A 13,404-nucleotide genomic window follows, 5' to 3' on the forward strand; every position below is an offset into this window, starting at 1 on the left:
TACCTACTTTACAGGAAGCCTTACTGAGTTCATTCTACTTTGATCCAATTCATTTTGTAACTGCTTTTCATGAAATATTTTAAGTGGAGGGAGGAGTTTTTTTCCCATAATTTAAACCACAATGGTCAATATGAAATAGGTCACTCATATCTATTGTATAGACTACATATTACTATCTAGCCTAATCTGAGCCCTTTGCTATGTTCTGCACAATTCATAGATGTTGACAGTTCACCGATGTTACCGCTCATGTGTGTCCTCTAGAACCCTCAGCCTTTTCCCTTCCATCCAACTTGGGAAATGTACCTGAGACTAGACTGAGCTCACTAGCCTGTTTTTTTTTTTTCTTCTAAATCTCTGGTTTATTTTTAAACTACTTTTTCTTCTCTTCTGTGCTAAAATTAAACACCTCTAATAAATCTTGACTAACATTCAAAACAGTGGCACTAGATTGCATGCAATTTTCCTTCAATTCTCTAACAAAATTCCTTTGGTTCTTTGTATTACTTTCATACCTTAGTTTTATTTCCCCTAATCTTTCTTCTCCTAAGGAATGAGGCTGCTTTTCTAGAACAGTCTTCAGTTAGTCCAACCTGCAGCTTGCCACATCACAAAGGCTAATGAGTTCATGATTCTCACACTTTTACACGTTTCCTAATTATCACAACAAACACATATTTAGGAAAACAAGAACAGGCCCATGATTAAGTCATTGCCCCAAGAATGGAATTTAGAACCTTCTAGAATAACTATAATTGAGTATCTGGCTGAGTTCTTTCCTCAAGAAACTAATTTAATGTACACCTATTAAAATAATGCCTTTCTGGATGTATTCATCTGATTTAAGGATATTGTCAATATGTAGACACACAGACAAACACAAGTGAACATACACACAGGGTAGAAATAATCATATAATCAGGCATTTGTAATTTAACCAGAAGAATTATTAGCAATTCTATTTTATAATGAAAGGAATCAAATGAGAGCTGGGGAATATAAGAATCTGTGAGATTTAGAGGGAGAACAATATACGGGGTTGGAGAAAATGAACATAAATAGGAAGTTAGGCATTCAGGATGCAACTTTACTATAATTTTCATTTTGAGTAGGCTAGATTTTTTAAAAAAAAACTTGCATTAGCAATGAAAACAAGTTCTACTTTCAGATGCCAACTCCCCTCTGCCAGCTAACTCTGTAGTCATTAGCCACACTGCCTTGCTTTCCTATCGTTTGGAGTGCAGGAGTCTTCTGCCCACTTCCTGAAGAATGCTTGTCAATGAGGAGGAATGTGGAGAAGGGATGATGGGGGCTAGATGTTGTGCTGACTTTCCTTAAGCTACAAACTTCATCACTCAGTTTCTCCCTTCCCTATCAGTGGGCCATATAAAGTACTGGAAAGAGAGTGGAGTCCCAGAGGGAGGTTCATTCTCACTCTTCCTAGTTCCCTGCTTGCTTCCCTCCATCTCTGCCCTGGGTATTGATATTTAAAACTGACAATTGACAGATAATGAATTTCCTATTTCCTCTCAAGAAAATATATTGTTTCTGGGGTTTGCTTTGCTTTTCTTTTGTTTTCCTGTCACAGGTTCATTAGAGTCAGATTATTGTGCCTGGCTTCCAAGAGCCATTGACCACTAGGGAAAGTTCTCAACTTCTCATTAGCTTTCTGGTTCCATGAAGAGCTTGGCTCTCTACTAGCCACACTCTCTTATTTCTGTTTCTGTAGCACTGCATACAGATTGGTAGACTATTTCCTGGCACCAAGAGTGTTATCTGAAAGGCAGTATAAAACTGTATAGATCTTGACCAATTCAAGAAATCGCTTCAGAGAATTTGTAAAAATCCTAAATCACGCCGGGAGGTGGTGGCGCACGCCTTTAATCCCAGCACTCGGGAGGCAGAGCCAGGTGGATCTCTGTGAGTTCGAGGCCAGCCTGGGCTACCAAGTGAGTTCCAGGAAAAGGCGCAAAGCTGCACAGAGAAACCCTGTCTCGAAAAAAAAAAACCAAAAAAAAAAAAAAAAAAATCCTAAATCACATGATCTGTCAATGTTGTAAGGAGTTTGAAGGTCATATATCCTAGTGGTATTTAAAACTTCAAGTGTATGTCTGTGGTGGGGGGGCAGGAGGAAGAGAGCTGGAAAAGGATTTTCTAAAAGATTTTTTTTTTATCATGTGTGCATGTGGTTTTGGTGCACAAGTGTGTGAGTGCATGTGTGTGCACATGTGGGTTTATGCATGTGAAGACCTAGAGGTTGGTTATCTGGTGGTTTCCTCTATAGCTTTTCTACCTTATTCATTGAGTCAGGGTCTCCCAGTCAACCCTAGAACTCATAAAGATGGTTGGATAATATTCACAGATAGCTTACACTGGGGCTCCCCGCTCTCTATCTTGCAAGGCTAGAATTATAGGCAAGGTGCCATACCTTCTGGGCATTTGCACAGATTCAGGGGATCCTGACTCCAGTCCTCTTGCTTGCCAAGCTGAGCCATCTCCCCATCTCTAAAAGAGAATTTGTATGTAAACTTGATTCTTTAACTGAAATAAACTGAAATACTTAGATTTCAATCATCCAGCCTCTTCTTATCCATCACTCAGATACCATGAAGTATAGATCCAGAGATCTAATGCTTCCCAGAACATTGCTGAAAGACCACTGAGCTGTTAAAAATCACCTGATAAAAAATTGATATCAACACCAGGAAGCAAAATTTATCTAAAGTCAGACAGAAACTCACTGGTGGAATCAAAAGGAAAACCAAGGTCATCTGGTAGCCAATACAAAGTAATTTCTAAATACCATTTAACAAAACCTGAGCATGGTGGTGCATGCCTGGAGTCCTAGCATTTGAGAGGCAAGGGCAGGATGCTCAGAAGTCCTAGGAGATCCTCAGTTAAACAGCAAATTTGAGGCTACTGTCAGATACAGGATGCCTCAAGAAGAAAAACCTACCACAAAATATTTTAATATAATTTATCCAACTTTTTCAAAAGATCAAGAATTAAACCTGGGGCTGGAGAGATGGCTCAGCACCTGTAGCTAGAGTTTTCCTGCCTGGCCCACAGTCAGGATAAATCTCTGTCTAACCCGCCAGTCCCACAGCTGCTTAGACCCAACCAAGTAAATACAGAGATTTATATTGATTACAAACTGTATGGCAGTGGCAGGCTTCTTCCTAACTGTTCTTATATCTTAAATTAATCCATTTCTATAAATCTATACCTTGCCACGTGGCTCATGGCTTACCGGCGTCTTCACATGCTGCTTGTCATGGCGGTGGCTGGCAGTGTCTCCCTCAACCAGCTTCCTGTTCTCTCAATTCTCCTCTCTGTTAGTCCCGCCTATACTTCCTGCCTGGACACTGGCCAATCAGTGTTTTATTTATTGACCAATCAGAGCAACAGATTTGACATACAGACCATCCCTCAGCAAGCACCTAAAAGCACTGGCTGCTCTCCCAGAGGACTTGGGTTCAATTCCCAGCAACCACATGGAAGCTTACAACTGTCTGTAACTCCAGTTCCAGGGGATCTAACAGCCTCACACAGACATACATGCAAATAAGACAACAATGCATATAAAATAAAAATAAATAAATCATTTACAAAATAAAAAGAAAAAAGAAAAAATCTTCTGTTCATTGTAAATAATTTGGAAATTAAATAAAAAAACAAATGAAGTAGCAGAAAAAGATCTCAGAATTCTATCAGCTAGAGAAAACAATTTGGGTTCTCTAGTCCTTCAATATGTACAAAATATTTTTTTATAAACTTACAATGTGTCTTATGTGACATCACTTTAATCATTGACTATTATTGTATTTAATATATTCTAATTTATTCAAATAATTTTATTTAGTATCATTTGGAAAAGAATCATCTGCATTAAATATTCATATGCTTAACTATGAAGCCTAATACAACATATGTTCTTAAGTAGGCTAACTTAAAGGAACCACAAAATTCAGCCACTAATAAGTAAAAGTATATTATATATGTATTTTAAGTAAGCTTATAAAATAATGCATTTGCCTGTGACTTTTTCAAACATCCTTAGTGTTATTTATCTCTTTCCTTCTTCTCCCCTTGTATTATCAACCCTCCCTGTCCTAGTTGCTTGCTAATGTTGTGATAAGACACTGAATGAAAGCAACTTGAGAGAAGAAAGGGTTTACTACATATTACAGGTTATGGTCCATCATTGAAGGAAGCCAGGGCAGAAACTTAAGGCAGGAAACTGAGGCAGAGATTATGAAGTCTGGCTTACTCAGCTACCTTCTTATACAGCCTAGGCCCATCTGCCCATAACAACACCACTCACAATGTGCTGGACCCTCCTTTATCAATTAGCAATTAAGAAAATGACTCAAAGACAGGATCACACACCAGTCTGATGGAGGCAATTCCTCATCTGAGATTCCCTTTTCCTAGGTGAATCTAATTTGTGTCAAGTTGACAAATCCTAACCAGTACACTTTGCAAATCCCATTTAAAGACACCCTTGATTTACTCCTTCTCCCCTTCATAATACCTGTACACAGTGTGTGTGTGTGTGTGTGTGTGTGTGTGTGTGTGTGTGTGTGTGTGTGTGTGGTGTGTGAAAGAGAGAGAGCAAGATTTAAATGAAGTTATACCTCTTGGTCTGATGATACTCCCCACAAGAGCCATAGATGTTTTAACAAAATCCAAAATCCCCAAGTACCAGACATAAGAAACCTCCATTGAGTTGCTGGTCAGGGGAATCCAAGATACTCCCAAAACAATGTAATTAATTACTGTTGTCTGTGGTTGCCTCCCAGAGATTGAAGGTAAGTCCCTATTGCTGAAGACACCACAAACTTCAGACACAGGATCTGCCCTGAAAACCTCTTCCCTAATGACTAGCATTCATAAGGTACCAAGGGAGGGAAGCAGACAATAATCTACCATGTTGTAATGCCTATGGACCTCAACAACAAATACCAAAAGATATCCCTAATGATGCAATAGTAGCACTTATAGCTTGAGGATAACTGTGGTGGTTAGTTTTTGTCATGAATTCAAAAGGGAGTGAGAGACAGGGGAGAAGTTGGGAAGGGAGAAGAAGGGGTGGAGGTGGTATAAACACAGTACTCATGTATGAATTTTTCAACAGAAAAGAGTGCTGGTATCTTTGAATGTGATCTTACAACTCTAATGGAAGAGAAGCTAAGTTCAAGATGCTTAGTTAATTAGATCACCTTAACTGTCTTTAAGCACATTCTCCAACAACTACTTCACCATGCACCCTACTTACCCTATCCTTCTAGACAGGTCCCAGCTATTTCAATATAGTCTCTACTGTAGCAGGTTTTCTTTTTGGCCACCAACCAGCTCCCAAATCATGACAAGGAGACTTATTATTAGTTATGAATGCTTGGCCTTATCTTATGCTTGTCCCACTAGCTCTTATGACTTAATTTAACACGTTTCTCACCATCTTCATTTTGCCTTGGTTTTTTTTCCCTTTCTTTCATTCTGTGTGTCCTACTATGTGTCTGGCTGGCTGGTGGCTGCCTGGCTGCCTGGCCCTGGGCGTCTTCCTCTCTATCTCCCTTGTTCTCGGGAACCTAGATTCCTTCTTATTCTCTCAGCCTGCCAGCCCCGCCTATCTCTCTACTGCCTAGCTATTGACCGTTCAGCTTTTTATTAGACCAATCAGGTGCCTTAGACAGGCAAGATAAAAAAAATGCAGCACATCTTTACACAGTTAAATAAGTGCAGCATAAACAAATGGAACACATCTTTGCCTAGTTAAAGTAATATTCCACAACACTGTACCCTGATTGATATCTTAAGCAAGAATCTGTCATTGGTAATCATCATCATCATTTACTAAAATGTTGCCGCATCTTACTTATGGTTCTTTGACTTCAAATTTATACATAGATAAAGTAAATAAAAAGTGAGACTTTATGGTACTCTATAATGTGACTCTGACCTGACTTTTCATTCATCCCCTGAAGACCCACTTAGGTTGGGCATTGAAAAAAATAAGTTTTTTTGTGTAAAAGAGGAAAGAATGTAAAGCTGGGTGGGTAGGGGCTGGGGAAATCTTGGCAGAGTAGTGAAAAGAGGAATAATAATAATAATAATAATAATAATAATAATAATAATAATAATAAATCATATAATTAACCCTCATTTGAGAGCTGACAGATACTCAGTTTCTTAGTCTCAAGCGGGAGATACATAATTAGTTTAATCATAACACTGCTGTCTAAGACATTTCCTTAGACTTTAAGCTCAATCTTCACTGTGGTGATATATCATGAAAATATCTCTTAAATTCTAAAAGACTAGAAGTTTGCTGGATTTCACAGCTGAGTTAATAACAGACCTTGAGGTAAATTAAGACTTATGACTGATAGCCTACTGTGTACCCAGGCTGTTTGTTTAACCTGTCTTTAAGAGAACAATGTAACAGCCAACCTTACTTGTCTTAGATTCCTACGTAATCAACTTTTACAACCTAAACTAATTCATCACTTTAATCTTAAGACTCACAGGACAAATAGCCAAATGAATGGAAACACATGAACTATGAACCAATGGCTGAGGGGTCACCAACTGGATCAGGCCCTCTGAGTGGGTGAGACAGTTGATTGGCCTGATCTGATTGGGAGGCATCCAGGCAGTGGGACCGGGTCCTGTGCTCATTGCATGAGTTGGCTGTTTGAAACCTGAGGCCTATGCAGGGTCGCTTGGCTCGGCCTGGGAGGAGGGGACTGGACCTGCCTGGACTGAGTCTACCAGGTTGATCTCAATACTCGGGGGAGGCTTTGCCCTGGAGGAGATGGGAATGGGGAGTGGGCTGGGGGGAAGGGGAGGGGGGCGGGAGGGGGGAGAACAAGGGAATCCGTGGCTGATATGTAGAACTAAATTATATTGTAAAATAAAATAAAATATAATAAAAATAATAAAAAAAAACTTAAGACTCTTCCATACCCTTGACCTAGAGAACAATATATGTGTGTCAGTTTGTGTGTTATTATGATAATAATTTTCTGAAAACAGCAAGTAGGATGAAAGTGGCCTTCTAAAATAGATATGCACCATGAATGTTCAAAGTAACATACAGATACTGCCTGATAGCATATATTTGTTATTCAGGTCAGTTGGGGTCAGTTGGAGTCAGTAGAGTTTCATCTCTTATAAAACACTGTTAAAGATTTTTGTCAAGTATCTCTCACTCCTCCATGTGATGCTTTCTGTGCTATTCAATAAAAGAACAATGACCTTTGTTAAGGACATAGATACAGACAATACTGACAGCGTTCAGGCAGGCATAGGGACACAGATTCAGAGTCATGCAACAGACATATTACAGATAAGCCAGAAATTGTAACAGAGAGACAAAAGACACAGGAACAGAAAAGTAGAGAATTCAAATCTGGGCTCACTCTTGGTTAAACTAGTCAAAGATGAAGGGATTTGCTTCCTCACTTTAATGTGACATTAGCATATTAGTGATTCTGAGTTGATAACAAATGCAGTAAACACACATTTGGTGCCTCATGTGAGGACCCTTTGATGAGCACATAAGGAATTTCCAATGCATTGAAATTGGTACACTTTGCATGGCTAGGTTTCTCAACCTAGGTTCTAGGTACATGATTCACTATTGCCCAATTTTTCCTGAATATCTTATTCGGCCATTCCACAATGTCTAACTTCCAACAATGGTTTACGATCTTAAATTCACTGAATTGTTAATGCTTGTTTTGATACCTTCTTGTTGCAACTCCCTCAAGGATTTGCACCTTCCTATCCCTCTTTGTTTTTTGTGTGATATAGTTTTTTTAGAGATTAAATATGTATTTAATTTCTTTTCAGAAAAAAACTACATTTTCTCAATATAGAGTATTGAATCAGTATGTACTGCGATTCACCTGCATGTAATATGTACTCAATATATGAAATAGAAAATTATAGATAGTCCCACCAATTTAGAGACAAGCATTTTTAAATTCTTACATTATTCAAAAGAAATACAATGAGAGAACATATGTAACCCTAAACTTTCAAGAGCTACAATGAAATGTTTAAAAATGGAGGTAAATAAATTAATGGTGTATTTTATTCAATCTAATACCAAAATAACATTATTTATGTGTTATCAATACAAAATCATTAATGAATATTTTACACATTTTATATAGTTTTCAAAGTTTAGTGTGTAGCAAATCACAGGCTCTAACTAGCACACTACTTGGTCAACATCCACATGTATCCAGTGGCTACCATATTGTACAAAGCTGGTTAGCAGTATATCCTTACAAATATTTGCTAGGTGTATAAATATTTTAAATATACTGATTGACTCAAATGCAAACATACTGCCTATATTTTTATAACCTACTTTTTTCTCTAAACTTGAAAGTATTCCATATTACCATCAAAAAGTCTTCCTAATCCTTTTTACTGAGCATCATTTCCTTTATTGGCCTGTCTTTCTTGCTATTGCTCATTATTCTAATATCTCTCTTTTTCCTATTCTATTTGATTTCTGTCAGTTGTAGATGTAAAAATTTGACCTAACACAGTTCTTTTTTTAATATTTTTATTTTATAATGAATTTAATTTTACATATCAGCCATGGATTCCTCTGTCCTCCCTCCTCCCACTCCCCAACCTTCCTCCCCAATCCACCCCCCATTTCCACCTCCTCCAAGGCAAGGTCTCCCTTGGGGAATCAGCCCAGCCTGGTGCCTACAGTTGAGGCAGGTCCAGTCCCCTCCTCCCTGGACCAAGGCTGAGCAAAATGTCTCAGCATAGGCCCTAGGTTCCAAAAAGCCAGCTCATGCACCAAGGACAGGTCCCAGTCCCACTGCCTGGGGGACTCCTAAACAGTTCAAGCTCATCAACTGTCTCACTTATCCAGATGGACTAGTCCAGTTCCATGAGGGCTCCTCAGCTATTGGTTCACAGTTCATATGTTTCCACTAGTTTGGCTATTTGTCCCTGTGCTTTTTCCAATCATGGTCTCGATATCTCTTGCTCATATAATCCCTCCTCTCTCTTGTCGGTTGGACTACTGGAGCTCCACCTGGGGCTTGGCCATGGATCTCTGCATCTGCTTCCATCAGTCACTGGATGAGAGTTCTATCATGACAGTTAGGGTGTTCAGCCATCCAATCACCAGAGTAGGTCAGCTCAGGCACTCTCTCAACCATTGACAGTAGTCTATAGTAGAAGTATCTTTGTGGATTTCTGGAGGCCTCTCTAGCCCTCTGCTTCTTCCTATTCCCATGGGGTCTTCATTTATCATGGTATCTCTTTCCTTGTTCTCCCACTCTGTTCCTGATCCAGCTGGGACCTCCTGATCCCCTAAACTCTCTTTGCCCTGACCCTTGCCCTCCATTACTCCCCCCTCACCCCCAGTTTGCTCATGTAGATCTCACCCATTTCTCTGTCTTTGGGTGATCCCTGTGTCTTATTTAGGGTCCTCTTTACTAGGTAGCCTCCCTGGAGTTGTGAGTTGCAGTCTGGTTATCCTTTGCTTTACAACAGCTCTTTAATATATGGAGAATATCCATTATCTGTCATAATTGTTGTAAGTTGTTTACCAATTTGTTTCTCTATAGCATTATTATACTCTACTTTGATCCCAAAGGCACACACAAATGTGCCTGTGTGTTTACAATGCTTCAATCATTTCACACATATTCTTGGCTTTATATCATATTCAGAAAATCGTTATCTGTTTGATATCATGTAAACATTATGAAAGCATTCACTTGCATTTTCTTTTAATATCTTTATATAAAAATGTAACCATTGTGGACTATTATTTAGTGTGCTATGTAAATAGACATAATTTTCACATCTTCCTAACTAATTGTCATCAAATTCTTTGTAGGATAATCCAGTATTTTCAGATGCTTTAAGGTATAATAGCTTAGCATATTTTTGAATGAATAGAGAGATATTAGTTCTGAATATTCTATCCAATCTTCTTGGTCTATCTGGCTACTCCTACGCCTGTTATATATATATTAATTTTTTATAGACTATTTTGACATCTAGTAAGATAAATCTTCTCCTTCAAAATTAGTTGTTTTATATTTTTAATGGCTTTAGCTATACAATATTTTATTCTTCAAGATAAGCTAGTATATAAATTTGTCAATTTTTCCCCAAGAAATCTTTGTAATGTTTTATTTGAAAACTATGTAAAGATAATACATATTTTTAAATATTGATGGTATCTATCCATTTATTCTTTGTGACATAGTATATAATAAATTATCATAAATTGCCTATCATTATTATATATGCATATAGTAAAAATAAACTTGAGAGTAAATAGTACTGAAACCTTCTGATTCTAATTGTTTTTATTTACATGACTTATCTCTTATTTACAGTGAGATGTACTAAAATTGCCTACTATAATTGTTCTCCTATATGTGTAAATCAAGAACTACATAATTCAATAAAATATAATATTTCACTATATGCATTTCATGACAATTTAACTAGTTCCTTAATAATGGACAGCTTTTTGTTATCATGTCTTGACATACAATTACGTGTGTACACACTATAATAAACATTTAGGCTGACATTTGCAAAAGTCATTAGGGTTAATTGCCAAAAAAAATTAAGTTGTTAAATAAATGTATAGTTTGTCATATTACAAACTGTTTTCCAGAATATTTGCATGAATTTACAATTCAATTAACAATGTATAAATTGCTTATGTCCCAACATCTTCAACATTGCGTCATTTGCTGATCTGATAAACATTGAAATCTTATTTTGGGTGGGTTTTTTTATTATAAAAGGAAATGGAATTATTATATTTATATTTACTAATAATTTTTACTACTCAGGTTAGATTGCTTGTTCATACCTTCTATTCATTTTTTATTGAATTATTATTTTTCCTAATTCATTAAGACATTTAGGAATAAATTTGCTCTTTTTCCCATCTTGTATGTTGCAGATACGTTTTCCTAGCTTTGAATTATTGTATGTTACTTTTTTGTTGATGATATTATTTTAACTATGTAGAAGTTTTGATTTTAAAAATAAATAGATCCATAAGCAGAAATTAGATTGAAGAATCATAAAAAGTCTCTCTACCAAAAAAAGAGAGAGAAATCCAGGACCTGATGGATTTATTGCAGAATTCTACCAGGACTTTGAAAAAATTAATACCAATATTACATAAATTATTCTATAAAATAATAAAGAAAGGGGGTATTCCAAACTCTTGCTATGAAGTCAATATTACCCTAATACTCAAACAAATAAAAACCCAACCAAAGAGAGGGAGAGAATTGTAGTCCAATATTCCTGATGAACATAGATACAAAAATTCTCAGTAAAAGACTTGCATATACAATTCCATATCACATAAAAATATCATTAATCATTGCCAAATTAGTTTCCTCCCAGCAATGTGATGGCTAAACATACATAAATCAATAGATATAATTCATCACTTAAATGAAATAAATCAGAAATCACATGATCACCTACATAGACAGAGAAGAGGCTTTCAAGAAAATCTAATATAACTTCATTATAAAAGTCATGAAGAAGCTAGGAATGCAGGCAATATAACTCAACATAATAAAGACGGTATGTGGCAAGCCCCTAGCTAATATCATACTAAATGGAAAAAAGAAACTCAAAGCATTTCCACTAAGATCAGGGTGTGGGCTCCCTCCATTTCTAGTTATATGACAAGAGAAGGAATTAAAAGCAAGACACTCCGGGCAGTGTTGGTGCACGCCTTTAATTGCAGCACTCGGGAGGCAGAGGCAGGCGAACTCAGCACTGTGAGTTCGAGGCCAGCCTGGGCTACAGAGTGAGATCCAGGACAGGCTCCAAAGCTACACAGAGTAACCTTGTCTCAGAAAACCAAAAAAAAAAATACATATGGTAAAATAAGTAACTCTTTTGCAGATGATACTAAGAAATTGCCTGAAGAAAAAGTAGGGAATGCATTTTAACTTACAGGCACAGTTAAGGACATCCTGAATAGGCTCCAGTATCATAGGAAATAAGATCAACAATTGATAAATGGAATCTTAGGAAAATAAAAATCTTCTGTACAATCACTGAAGTGAAGAGGCAGCACAAAGAATAGAATCAAATCATTGCCAATTAAATATTTTACGGAATGTTAGTACGTAGGATATACAAAGAACCACAAAAACTGAACACCAAGACAACAACCAATCAAACGAAAGACTATGGAACTTAATGGAAATCTCTCAAAAGAACAAATATAAACTACTATGAAATACTTTAAAATATGTTAAACATGTATTACCACCAGGAAAATGCAGATTAAAGTTACATTAAAAGATTTCATGTCACTCCAGTCAAAATGGCCATTATAAGGAATACAAATGACTACAAATTTTAGCATGTATGAGAGGAAGTGGGAATTCTTATATGTTCTTATAGATGTGTAAACTACTGCAGCTACTTTGGAAATGAGTCTAGAGTTTTCTTATAAAAACTAGAAATAGATCCACCATTTTACTCAGCTATACTACTCCTGTGTATATGCTCAAAAGACTTTATTTCTTACTATAAAGATACTCAGACATCCATGTTCATTGTCTCTCTAGTAACAATAACTATGAAATTGAATCAATGTAGATGCCAATCAATTGATTAATAAATAATAAAAATGTAGTACATGCACACAATGGAATATTACTCAGCTGTGAACAAAAATGAAATCATGAGATTTGAAGGCAAATGGATAGAATTAGAAGAAAAAAATTACAATGTGTGAGTTCACCCAGACCCACAAAGACAAATATATAATTTTCTCTCTTACAAAAGGTTCCTAGCTTCAAATCTTTGGCTTTGTCTGTTTAGCATGGAGTATGGGTAGAAACTAGGAAATTAGAAATATGCCATTTGTCAGGGGAATGTATATAGGAAAGGACACTAGTAGAACATAGTTGAAATGAAAGCGGATTGTATTGGAGGCAGAAATGCTTAAGCAGGTGGTGCAGTGATAGGGATGGGGAAATGAGAGGTCAGAGGAAAACTTAACCAAAGTGAAGTGTGTTTGAAAAAGGTACTTGTAAACCTATGATCTTTCAAACTAATTTTAAGAATATACATAGTAAGGAGGCAGTAGAATATTTGTGATATTCAAGAACAGGGAGAGAATACTAGGAGCTAAGGCTTTGAATGGGAATGGGGACATGGTAAAGGAAGGTGGATGTGGGTTAACCAAATCTAAGAATGTAGACAGACACGTTATGAAATCCCACTAGTTTAATAGAGCATAGACAGAGGATGTGAGATCAATTTTATCTCTCAGTAGCTCTTTGTAATGACAGCTTGCTCTTATTTAATAGATACAATAACTTCTCAAATGCACCCAGAAAATGAACTGGAATT

The sequence above is a fragment of the Peromyscus eremicus genome, chromosome X (genome assembly GCF_949786415.1).
Source record: "Peromyscus eremicus chromosome X, PerEre_H2_v1, whole genome shotgun sequence".
NCBI classification, from domain to species: Eukaryota; Metazoa; Chordata; class Mammalia; order Rodentia; family Cricetidae; genus Peromyscus; species Peromyscus eremicus.